The sequence below is a fragment of the Hemitrygon akajei genome, chromosome 10 (genome assembly GCF_048418815.1).
Source record: "Hemitrygon akajei chromosome 10, sHemAka1.3, whole genome shotgun sequence".
Taxonomy (NCBI): Eukaryota; Metazoa; Chordata; class Chondrichthyes; order Myliobatiformes; family Dasyatidae; genus Hemitrygon; species Hemitrygon akajei.
In genome coordinates, this window is record NC_133133.1 from 33,220,167 (window position 1) to 33,233,835 (window position 13,669).

Consider the following 13,669-nt stretch of genomic DNA (forward strand, 5'->3'; position numbering starts at 1 on the left):
TAAATTGGTCTTACTAGGAATGGCATTAATGAATACAGGCCTATCAGCTCAAAAATTTTCTATGTTCCCTAGCCAGCTATATTTTTGTTAAGTTGAGCACCAACCCTCTTTAAAATTGCAATCATAATACTTCTGAGACATTCAGCTTCATTTTTATTATTCATTTATCTGTTTATTAGTCCCAAATTAAAATTAAATATTTAAAACTTGCTTCTTTCTCTATATGAACACTACTTGCTTCCCTGGCTTGTACTTTTCATTTTCAATTCACTTGTTTTGCTTTTTCTTATCTACTTCAACATGCATGTTAATAAATCTTGACATCAGTTTATTCCAAAGAAGTTAATCTTAAGTCCATTTTCTAATTAGTCACATCAATTGCAATTGGTTGAAAGCTGATCACAAAGGGAATTTGTGAAGGTAATTGGGGCATGTCATAAAGTTTGAAGAAACTATACCATTTAAGCAACTGGTAAAGGCAATGCATATTGAAATTAATTATTTCATTTGAAATGCTTGCCTTTAAATTTATCAATTGCTCGATTCTAGTGGTGTTTTGTTATTGAGTACTTGATTAACCCTGTCCACTAAATGGACCTGTGGAAACATGAAACATTGAGTGATTTTGCCCCTTGAATGAACTATGGATTAATACAGTGGGAAAGTAATTAACTTACTTGATTCAAGTCAGATATGATAATGTGATTTCAATGACTTTTCTAAGTATTGTCAAGGCAATTATTTCTTATTTATGACTCAATTTTAAAAATACACTGTAACGTTAACAGGAATGAACAGCCAATGACTTGCTCAATGGAATTCAGAAGTTATCTTAGTAACTATTCCCCTTTATATTTCTTTTGAAATCTACGACATACAGTACTATTCATACAACTGGCCTCCCCATCCAAGCACAGCTTAATTATCATTATTCTTGTGTGAGCATTGCTGGTCCATACCCAATTCTGATGAAAGGCCATTGGCCTGAAACATTAAATCTGTTTCTCTCGCCACACATTTTGCCTGACCTACTGATTGCTTCCTCCATTATCTGCTTTTATATGTAATTAGATTATTCAGCCAAGGGACATCTGGTCAAGCTTCCCTGTGCCTTCACCAACATCTACACTTGACAGATCAGGAAGGGAAATAGCACTGTATATTCCTCTTGGCTCAGAGGCAGTACAATCCATTATTGAACCACTCCAGCTGAGGTCAGTAATTTAGCACAGATAAGCATGAATACTGGGAGTTCACAGCCACACAAATATCTTGTGGGGTAGATTTTTCTGAATACCTACTGTAGATTTTTTTTTTATTTTTTGCAATTTTAAACCCCTGAATCCATTTTATCGAGTCTCTGTATTCTGGCATTATTACTAATCTAATAGTAATTCCCTGGGATGTTTGACAGCCTTCTGTTCAGGGCACTGTTGTTTTTCTGGCTAGAAAGCACTTTTAAATTTGACACAGTACTTCATTAAAACATACAGTTCAGTTGTGCTGTGATGAGATTTTCTGTGTGCCTTCTGTTTAGTCACCATATTAGACCCTTTGGCATATGCCATGTTCATTTGCTCTGGCCAATTCCCTTGTTTCATTTGTTAGAGTTGTACACACAAATAATTTGAGCAAGCATCCTATTACAGATCTCTACTTACTGCTGGCAGTAGATTAAGACACACTCGAGTTGCATTTGCCCTGTGCAACAAGAGGAAATGATGGCTTGGTGGACATGAAATTCCATCGGAAACAATTTAATACCAATGTTAAATTGGATCTTTTGAATAGCGATTTCATGTAAGTACAATGAGCACTTCTGAGCTTTTGCAAATATCACAGGGAATCATCAACAGATTAGAATATTTAGACTTTATGGTGTACATATAGTGTTGACAAGACCAGAAAATAATTGAGTATATTCAATGTCTGTTTTGCAAGTGCCAGCAAAATTGTCTCCTGATATTTTGCACTTCATCACATTTTATCTGGAAATAAATATTTCCCAAAAATTGTAATAGTTATTATTTTTGTAGATAATGGATTAGTGAAATTAGAGTATTCATCTGCTTCCAGACCCTTGTTCATAGTGCTGGTTCCCACTGTATAGAAAGGATGAGATTGTGTTGGTCTGAGTGCAAAGGAGATGCACTAGAATGTAACCTGGATTGCAGGGCTTGAATTATAAGGAGAAGTTGGATAGTTTGAGCTTGTTTTCCTGCTGAGATGGAGGTTGAGAGTGACATTTCAACGTTCATAAAGTTATGAGGCAGATAGTCATAATACTTCCTACAGGGTAGGGGTGTGTAAAACTAGAGGACTTCAGTTTAAGCACAAGAGATTCTCCAGATGCTGGCAATCTTGAGCAACACACACAACGTGCTGGAGGAACTCAGCAAGATAGGCCTCCCCCAATGCAGGGAAAGTTGAACTGAAATGGGTGGCCACCAGAAAACCTCCTGGTGCAGGCTTCTCTATATTGGTGAGATCCAACGCTTATTTGGGGACCATTTCGTCAAGCGCCTTCATTCTGCCCACCACAGTAGGCATAATTTCCTGGTGGCCACCCAATTAAATTCAACTTCCAATTCCCATGTCAAAAAATTCACAGTTACAATATATAAATAAGAAAGATTTAGAGTAATGTGGGTCAAACACAGGCAAATAGGATTGACATAGACAGGCATTTTGGTTAGCATGGATGAATTGGTCCAAAGAGCCTGTTTATATGCTGTATAAATCTATAAATCAAAGAATATATGAAGCTAATGTGAGAGCAAGGAGTTTTAAGGAGGATTTGAGAGGGGAGTTTCATATGCATACAGTGGGATTAAAGAGAAAAGTTTCATATGCTAGAATGGGTGACATCTGCAATGCACTGCAAAAAGAGGTGGTGGAATCAGATGCAATCTATATGTTAAAGAGGGATTTAGGGAGATCATTTAATATTGGACATATGGAAGAATACAAACTTATAAAGCAAATGGGATTCATGTAAACGAGCAAAAAGGTCGACGTGGACACATTATCTCGAATAATCATTTCTACGCTGTATGACTCTCTGACTGTTTTTTTGTAAGGTCAGTAAATCTATGCACATCCATCCTCTTGTTTCCCTTGTTCTTTAAAAAAATAGGTCACTTGTAAGGGGAACTTTAACTTTCAAGCACTCGTAAGTTGAGGGTTGATGAATGAAATAAACTTGTAACTTTCAGCAAACCAAATAGAAAAGGGAAAAAATGAGGCATTTCTATGACTTCTTCTCTGTTGACTGCCTCATTATTATTTGAAATTAGTCCATCAGTGTGGCATCATCAGCAAACTTAATTAGCAGATTGGAGCTGTGGGTGGTGACACAGTCATGACGATACAGAGAATAAAGGACGGGGCTTAGGACACAGCCTTGAGGGGCACCTGTGCTGAGGGGCAGAGGGACAGAGGTGAGGGAGCCCACTTTTACCACCTGCCAGCGATCTGACAGTAAGTCCAGGATCCAGCCACACAAGGCAGGGTGAAGAACAAGGTCTCTGAGATTCTTGTCAAGCCTGGAGAGAATTATGGTGTTGAAGGCTGAACTGTAGTCCAAGAACAGCATTCTCACATAAGCATCCTTCTTCAACAGATGTTTAAGGACGGTGTGTAGAGCTGTGGCTAATGTGTCATCTGTCGATCAGTTGTGTCGGTAGGTGAATTGTAGGGGGTCCAGTGTGGATGTTAGCAATGAAAGAAAATATTTTGTTACTGGGACACAGGAGGCATGACTAGAAGTTACCAAGATCAGTATCAAGAGTGTGGTATTCCATTCTGTCCTAACCTGAGTCTGTGTCAGCACCGAACTGCTAGATGTTGGACACCACTTTAGCTTGAGGGAGAAACATAGGAATTCCTCATTTGGCAAAACTGTGGCTTCAACAGAACAAATGCAGCAGTTCAAGAGCAGGACTTGTAACAACCATTTCAAGAGCAATGAATGCTGGTCTTACCAGAGCTGTCCATTTCAATTTTTAAAAATGAATAAATATGTTTGCACATTGTATGGACATTGAGAAGTCAGTGTGTTGAATTTGGTTTTCTAACAGACTGTCAATTTCCTTGATATTAACCACCCACCTGCAGCCAAACCCACACATTCCTCCTCATTGAAATCCACATCACAGTTTAATGAAACTTGAAATGAGAGCCTGTGGTGCTCCTTTAAAGTAAAGCTGCTGCAGATAAAAGCACACGCAAGCCATAATCAATGTTGACTCACACAGAAAAGAGCATCTTTTATTCATATTCATTCCTATTCAGGTGGGTTCCGAGCCATTCCTTCAAATGTCTTTTCCATTGTAAAAACAAGAGTAAGCAAGATCTCTTCACAAGATTTCATGCTTTTGGAAAATCCCTTTTGGAGAAACCCTTTTGGAGCTACCTCACAGTCAATTAGCTAAGCTTGTAAACTATTATCTCTCCAGAGATCTACACCTTTCAATTTGTTTTATATTTCTAAACACGATTCATAATCATTCATAAAATTGAATACAAAGGGTAGGGTGAAAGGAGAAATGTTATCTGGCGGTTATATGTAAGTACAAAGGCTTACACTGAAGCTGCGTTGTCGATCAATGAGAAGTGAAATATGACTACAGGGGGTGAGCTCAATACAGCCATGGAACCTTAGTACAGTAAAGTATTCAACTGAAGTTACTGAAAAAATGGTTAATTGTTGGGAATAGCATAATCAATAGGTAGATACAGTTTCCAATAACTGCAGACATTAAGTCCTAAAAAGTATGCTGTCTATGTGACACCAAAGTTGCGAATATTTCTTTGCTGAGAAAGAACTCAAAATGGTTTTGGGGGGAGGGGGTCTTGGTGGGTGGAAGCTTTGAGCTGTTGTAGAACATGTAGGAACTGAGTGCAAAATGGAGCCAGGACTGAGAATCTGCCCAGAAAAAGGGAGGAGTCAGTATCAGAACAAAAGACAAAACCCCAAAAGAAATCTTTGGATTGTTACTTGAGCCACAATCACACGTAGATTTTAACAACGCAAACACTTCAAGATAAATCACAGACACCAGTGGAAGAGATATGGGTTTTAATTCCTCAAGCAACAGTTAGCTAGTGGACAGAGAAGGAGCTAGCCTTTGGTATGGGTTCCACTTGGACTTGTGCTCTGGCCAGCATCTTCCTTTGCCTATCCGTAAGGAAATGACCAATTCTGGTAATGATATACGGGACAAAACAAGATGGTAAGTAGAAAAGGCAATGAATTTAACTGTAACAATAAGATCCAAATGGGGAAAAGGTATAAAAGAAAATTAAAGTTAAAGGTACTTTATCTGAATGCATTAAACAGGAAGCAGCAAAACCAAGGTGGACAGCTGTGGATGGTTCATGAGCACTTTAAGACTTTACTTGGTTAAACAGAGCACAAATCAAGAAGGTACAAGTGAATGTAACAGTAATAATCAATGAGGAACTTTAATCTTCTTGTACACTGGACATGTACATCAAATTGGCAAAAGTAAAATGGAACTCTGAGCATGTGATTGCCCCTAGAATAAAGCTTCATAGATCCAATCTAGCAACTGGCTATTTAACTAATTAATTAGTAATTATAGTTAGCATAATCCCAAAGTTTAGTATCCTCAAGAAGAATGTAACCACATTGTGATAAAAATTTGCATTTAGTTTAAGACTGAAATACTTACATATGAAACTAAGGTTTTATACGTAAGTAAAGTCAATGACATAGATGTGAGGGGCAAATTGGAAACAGATATACTTTACATTTAGGAATAAAATTTCAATCACAAAAGCATGATAACAAGAAAGTCACATACACAAAATGCTGGTGGAACGCAGCAGGCCAGGCAGCATCTATAGGAAGAAGCACAGTCGACGGTTCGGGCCGAGACCCTTCATCAGGACTAACTACTGGTCTCGGCCCAAAACGTCGACTGTGCTTCTTCCTATAGATGTTGCCTGGTCTGCTGCGTCCCACCAGCATTTTGTGTGTGTTGCTTGAATTTCCAGCATCTGCAGATTTCCTCGTGTTTGCATAACAAGAAAGTGTGCTATTTGATTAAAAGAAGGGGCTTATCATGAAGGAAAGGATTTCAATAAACCTGAGAACTGGGAACATTTAGCAAAGGGTGACCCAAGGGTTGGCATATTAGAGTGAGAAAAATTATAAAAAATTATAGAACAGTGTCACATACAGTATATATAAAAAAGCAAAGTAATAGTTACTATGGGTTCCTTAGAGGAAAAGACAGAAGATGTCTTTTACTGGAGAATGAACAGAGTGCCGCCAAACTGTTAAACAAGCACTCTGTCAATGTCTTCATAGCAGAAAGGGCAATAAATGTAGAAAGAATCTGAGGAACCCAGGATTAAATTAGATGAAATAGTGTAAAACAATTAATGCATTATATTTCACCAGTTCTAGCTCACACCCTGTGGTTACCCATGGTTTTATTACTTTTAATGGCAACAGCTCCACACATTCTTAAGCTCAGCCATAGAGCCAGCATCATAAAGTGAGTGGGCACGTTTGGCAACTGGACCTCCTCAAATTGAGTCCCTCCTCATTGTTTTAGAAAGGCTTCACACTTTTTCCAAGTGTCCATGATTTAAAAACAAATGAAAATGTTTATATTTTTTTAAATTACTAGAAGAACTTAAACAATTAACCAATGTAAATTAGACAAAACATTAACATTAATTAAGATAAAGTAAAAGAATACTTAATGAGGTCTAATAGCTCCTTCTGCACTGTGGTGAGGAGCCATTGATTTGTGGAATGTGCTGATGTACACAGCACAGTGAGCTATATAGACCTACTGTTTAACCATCAACTTAATCAACTCCAATACCAGGAAAAGAATGATTAGGAGAAATGGATGGGGCAATACGCTAATAAATTGCTCGACGTGACAATCCCAGGATTTAAAGAAAAAGTTTATCTAGAGAAGTATTAGATTTTCCAAAACTGCCTAAATATTATTAAACGCACTGACTAACATCATATCACTATTTTAAGAAGGAGAGAGAAAGAAAATACAGGAATGCAGAGGATTTAGACTTCTATCTGTTTGCAAGAAAATCCTAAAAAAGTAATAAAATGATAATTGACAATAAAAATATTTTGAGGGTAGATGAGGGGGAAGAGTAGGTCTAGTGTATTTGGATGTCAAAAGTCATTCTGAAAGGTACCTCAGAATAAAATCTTATTTTAATATAAGGGCTATTTTGGATAGATTAACGAACAGAAAACAGAGAGTCAGGAAAAGTAAGCCATTTTTGGTTTCAAGGATTGTTCCAACAGGGAGGCAAAAGAATTGGTACTGATACTTTGGTTATTTAAAATTAAGATTAATGATGTAGAAATAGGGCAAAGGTAGGTGACAAAGTGCACACTAGGACCTTCTACAGATGAGAACATCCTAACATGCTGCATCACTGTGTAGTACAGAAACTTCACTGCAGTGGACAGGAGGGCTCCACAATGGACAGTTAAAATTGGTAAAGGATCCCACCCACCCTGCTTCTGGACAGTTTGTCCCACTCCCATCGGGGAAGAATTTACACAGCTTCCATATAAGGACCATATAAGTCCATATAAGGACTCAAAAACAGTTACCACACCCAAGTCACCCAGCTGTTCAATACCTCCAGCCATTAACCCACCCAGTGCCCAGCATCACTTTACATACATACAATTAGTCTATACATATTAGCTTATCTGTATATGCAGCCACACTCAAACAAGTTTAATTGCCATTCAATCATACAGGAATACCCATAAATACAGCCAAATGAAACAGTGTCACTCTGGGGCCAAAGTGCAAAACACAATACTAACAATTACACACAGTACAAGACACATACATACAAACATCTCTCTTCCCGCCATTACAGACATTTACACCACACATCCATCCGCAAAGCTAACAGCATTATGAAGGACCCCATGCACCCTTCATACACACTCCTCTCCCTCCTGTCATCTGGGAAAAGGCACCGAAGCATTCGGGCTCTCACGACCAGACTATGTAACAATTTCTTCCCCCAAGCCATCAGACTCCTCAACACCAGAGTCTGGACTGACACCAACTTACTGCTCTCTACTGTGCCTGTTGTCCTGTTTATTATTTATTGTAATGCCTGCACTGTTTTGTGCACTTTATGCAGTCCTGGGTAGGTCTGTAGTCTAGTGTAGTTTTTTTGTGCTGTTTTTATGTAGTTCAGTCTAGTTTTTATACTGTTTCATGTAGCACCATGGTCCTGAAAAACATTGTCTCGTTTTTACTATGCACTGTACCAGCAGTTATGGTTGAAATGACAATAAAAAGTGATTTGACATGACTTGAAATAAGATAGCAAGCACATATATCAGTAAAGTACAGCCACACAAAAACAATAAAATCCAAGACCCTGAGTCGATGAACATTGCAGCAGTCTGCAGTCTGTCACTATATAGCTCGTCTTCTGCCGAGCGAACTCTGGGGGCAGCACTGGCTTCAGCTTGGACGCCGCACAACACTGCCCCCAGTGGAGTGCAACAACTCCAATGCCTCTCTCCTGGGTGGCTTTAAACAGATAACACCGCAGCTTGAGATCTAGTCCTCACCACGACTGAGGACTGTTGCATGCCCACAGTTTCATCACGGGACAGTGGGATGATGTAATTGTCTCATGACCATGGGGTGATGTTATGTCACTTGATGGCATATTCCAAATGGTATTTAAGCAAAGCCCGCCACTGTGACGGGGTTCTCATTTTGATTTTTGTGCAATGTTGTTGTTGCCGGTTGGATGTTTGGAGATGCCACCCGTTTTGTTTGTTGCACGCTTATTTTTCCCTTAGAGTCCAGTATCGGAGAGTGAAGATATTACCAACATTATCTAAAGCCAAAGGACTGGGTAAAGTTAACGACGTTCAGTGTTTTGGAAGTGATCGACCTTTTTTGAATCTTCGTTCGGGAAATTGTGGCATGCACGTTTGAGTTAAACCCCTGCAAGGTCAGAAAGGTTTGTCCAGTGACCACCCTTCCAGCCAAAAGGTTAGTTATTTCTTCGTGATTTCTTCGGACAAGGCATCTCTCGGCTGTGATCGGTCGATTCATCAATTCTTCAAAGGAGTTGCCACTTCAATAAAGTCTCTCCTTAATGACTGAATGTACCACTTTAAGTCTGTGCTTGGATGAGAACTCGTTAAGAAGAGTTTTTACGTTTGACTGTTAGATATATCCGCTTAACTGTTAACTTCCAGTTAAGTTAGTCGTTTGTTTACTTTTCGATGTTTTTGAGCAGAGGTTAATAAATCTCGTGGTTTGTTTATAAACCCTGTTTCAGTTTCATATCTATTGCTGCTGGTCCTTAACAGGACTCATAGCTCCCCCACCACCCTCCAATAAATCAGTGAATGAGATTTGCAGCATTCCACATTAACAATCTCCAGCTGGGTCTTGTGTTGATAAGAAGAGCGACTAAGACAATCACTCACTACTAGAATGCATATCGCCTTTACGCACCTCTCTGACCCAGGCCGCAGCATGAGATCCACACCATCCATCTCCTTCAGTTTCTCCACAAATGAGCACCTTGTTGATGAGGTAGACCTTGCAGTGCTTGATTTCTTAATGTCCAGCAGCATCTTGCATTCGTAAAAAATACATTTAAATAGGACAACAACACCTTTGGTTGACCCCATAGAAGCTGCTGTGATCAAACGTGCCACCATCTTACCAGAAAAGAGTTACTTGTACGTTGTGTTTTATAAGATTGCTTTTATATTTATAGTTTTTATGCTGCTTCAGAACCAAACCAATAAACATTTCATTCTCCTTTACATTTGCATACTGAAAAATGGCAATAAACAATCTTGAATGCTGCTAACAGCAACTTACACAAAAGAAATGGTGTGAAGTGATCTTACAAAGATTTAGTAAGAAGAACAGAAGGTAGGGCCTAGAAATTTTAGCATTCAGGGGAATCTGGAAGTCCCTGTAGATAAACTGGAGTGTTAACTAGAAGGAGAAGTGAAGAAAGGGACTGGTCTGTTTGCCCTTCTATCTACTAGAATTTGGAACAATGAAAGAAGACTTCATTGAATTGGAAATGTTCTGAGATGTATTGACTAAATCTGCAAGCTTTTTGTTCAGGTGAAGAATTTAGGAAAGGGTTTGTAAACCTTAGGAGTTCTTTACCACAGAGAAATCAGTCAATGCTCAGTCATTTAGAACTGAAAGTAATAGGGTTTTGGATTTGTGAGGAAGATGAAGGTAGAGGAACAGATGAAAAAGTGGTTTAGAATTGTAACTTGATGATATTGAACAGTGACTAAAGAGCATAATTCCAACATTCTTAAATCTAGTTAAAACCCAGTTCAAATTGTCTGCTATTTTAGTTGTTTTCTGTTGGTTGGAAGCAGAATAAAGGACATCATTGGGATAGAAGAGAGTTGGTACACTGCATGAAACAAACTGAGTAACTCCACCAAGGAGCAGGCGAGGGGATTGCTACCTTCTGTGGTGCCAGAAGCTGAATTCTTCTTGCTCACTTTGAAAATCTGAAAATAAAACAGGGTCAATAGAATTTAAAATCCGTTTCTTATGAAAATATTTGTTAAAAATGCATTTGAAGAATATGAATACAATTAGATGGGAATTTGAATATCAAAAAATTTAGTTTGTCTGCTGGAGCTTCAACTAAGTCCCACCTTCATAAAAACAATCTCTGTCCTCCAAAAAGTAATTAATTGCATGAAATGTTTTGAGACACTTCAAAGTGATAAGGCTTGAGCTCCATATAAATGCTATTTATTATTCCCTTCAGGCACAGGGTTACCATCTGTGCAAATTTTGAACAGGCTGTCCTTTTTTTTAGATTAACAAGGCAGAAAATGTCTGTTTTTTGCTGGATATTCAGCCAGTTTTCCAATTATCAGCATAATTTTCTGCATCCAGAATTATAAGGTTTGCTGTAAGTTATCAAAATTCAGTGACCTCAACGTCACCAGTATCTCAATATAAAAGTGTCCACAACCATCAGCAAGGAGAAAATCAGATTGTCAGAGAAATTCATTCATCTCACAACATCTTGGCCAAAACAACTTGAAATTCCAAGGAAACTAGAAACATCTTAAGAAGAAAAAACATGTTTCCAGATTTTGACTATTTGTGCACACTCTTCTGCCCTGCTGAAAAAAAAATCTCCTGCAATGATCATTATCTTAGTTTAATTAGGCTTGAAGCCACCCCTACAGTAGATATTTGGTTTCAATGAATCTCTGATTATCTCAAATTGTTACATTATCCTGCAAGGGTGTACCACATAGATGGTGTTACAGTAATGTGTCCTATCAAATATCAACAACTCATCATATTTCTGGATATATGATCCCATCTCTGAGATTTGAAAATGGGATCATATTATTGGGTTAGTAAAAAGCTGGTGCACTGCATGTATGTTTGTAGAGCAGATACCATAATTTCAAGAAGTGTGCATTTCAATTACAGTGTCTCATTTACTTCTAGCCAATTCTTTAAATATATAGCACCTCACAAAACCTTGAGACAAGTCTCAGATACTGTTTTGTAGTTACTTGCCTGAAATCTTTTTTTTATATTTTGGATGGATGTTATTTAGTTTGTAAGTCTCTTGTTGGGAGTATGAATAACAGATATAGGTTATTGTTATCCCTATAGCAGTGACATTAAAACAGGTATTTGATATTAATTAAGCTTAACAGAAAAGATGGAAATCAAATTAAAAATGGGCTCAAGAATGACTGGGAAAAGTAAAAGACAATGATTGGAGTCACTCAGCAAAAAGCCTTTAGAATGGAGAGCATGTTTCAATAGGATAGCTAAATGTTATTTAAGAACAAAAGACCTATAAATATGCAACATTGTCCATTCTGTGGCTTTGGGAAACATTTTCAGACAGAAGACAAACTTTAAACTTGACAGTTAACACCATTCCTCTCATTTCATAGAAATACACTGAGGCAATAGTGTCCATCTCATTATTAAACAGACTTTTCAGAACAGATTAAATTGTATGTGAAAAATGTTTTATTTGATTTGCTAATTTTGATCCTAGTCCTCTATTCCGTCAGTTAAATGTAACAGTTTCAAGAGTACTACAGTGTGGTACTTACAGCAGACATTTTTATATAGATTAACAATTTATATTGTGACCTTTCTCATATTTCTTGTCAGACAACATCATATTTTGCACACCAGCTTATGTGTAGAGGAAAAAAATAGAGGATATGAAAAGCAACCTAAACTCATGAAAAAGTACAGCAAACTTGAGCAGTCTTTCCTTGTATATTTTTCAAGTAAATTCCTTAATTTATATTTAATTCAGCTCATACATTTATAAATACTGTTAAACTTCTTGAATTGTATGTCTAAAACACTGAAAATATAGTCTGGCAATACAATTGGCTCCAACATCCTTCCTAATATACAACTCCTTCAGACAAAGGATTCAATGAGCTTCACCACAGAGTGGTAAATTTTGAATTCCTGTCTGCCATTACATATTTTAGCATGAAGTAAAGAGAATTTAAGACCATATCAGAACAGAGGTACAATGATAAAAAGGTAAGATTTGACTTTGTAATAAAGTGAAATGAGTATTATGAATTGCTCACACATTTTACAACTCTTAACTTTTATTTCCATTGACGTCACTCATGTTTAATAAATGTAAATTTTCTCTCCTTTTAACTGCAAAAAAAATCGATGTTCATACATGCAGTTTTTTTATCTTTCAAAGTCATTATAACACCAGATGAGAACAGAGGATTAAAAGTCCAATGAGGGGAAGAAGACCTAAATAAAACCTTAAGATATAAGAGCAGGATTCGTCCATTCAGCCCATCTAGTCCACTTCACCATTCCCCCATGGCTGATTTATTATTCCTCTCAACCCTGTTCTCCAGACCTCTCTATAACCTTTGACAGCCTTACTAATCAAGAACCTATCAGCCTCCACTTTAAATGTAAGATAGAAACATAGAGAAACATAGAACACCTACAGCACAACACAGGCCCTTCGGCCCACAAAGCTGTGCCGAACATGTTCTTACCTGAGAAATTAACTAGGGTTACCCATAGCCCTCTAATTTTCTGAGCTCCATATAACTGTCCAGGAGTCTCTTAAAAGACCTTATCGTATCCACCTCCACCATTGTTGCCGGCAGCCAATTCCATGCACTTACCACTCTCTGTGTAAAAAAAACTTACCCCTGATATCTCCTCTGTAGCTATTTCCAAGCACTTTAAAACTGTTCCCTCTCATGCTAGCCATTTCAGCCCTGGGAAAAAGCCTCTGACTATCCACACAATCAATGCCTCTCATCGTCTTATACACCTCTATAAGGTCACCGTTCATCCTCCATTGCTCCAAGGAGAAAAGGCTGAGTACACTCAACCTATTCTCATAAGGCATGCTCTCCAATCCAGGCAACATCCTTGTGAATCTCCTCTGCACCCTTTCTGTGGTTTCCACATCCTTCCTATAGTGATGCAAACAGAACTGAGCACAGTACTCGAAGTGGAGTCTGACCAGGGTCCTATTTAGCTGCAACATTACCTCTCGGCTCCTAAACTCAATCCAACAATTGATGAAGGCCAATGCACGGTATGATGCCTTCTTAACCACA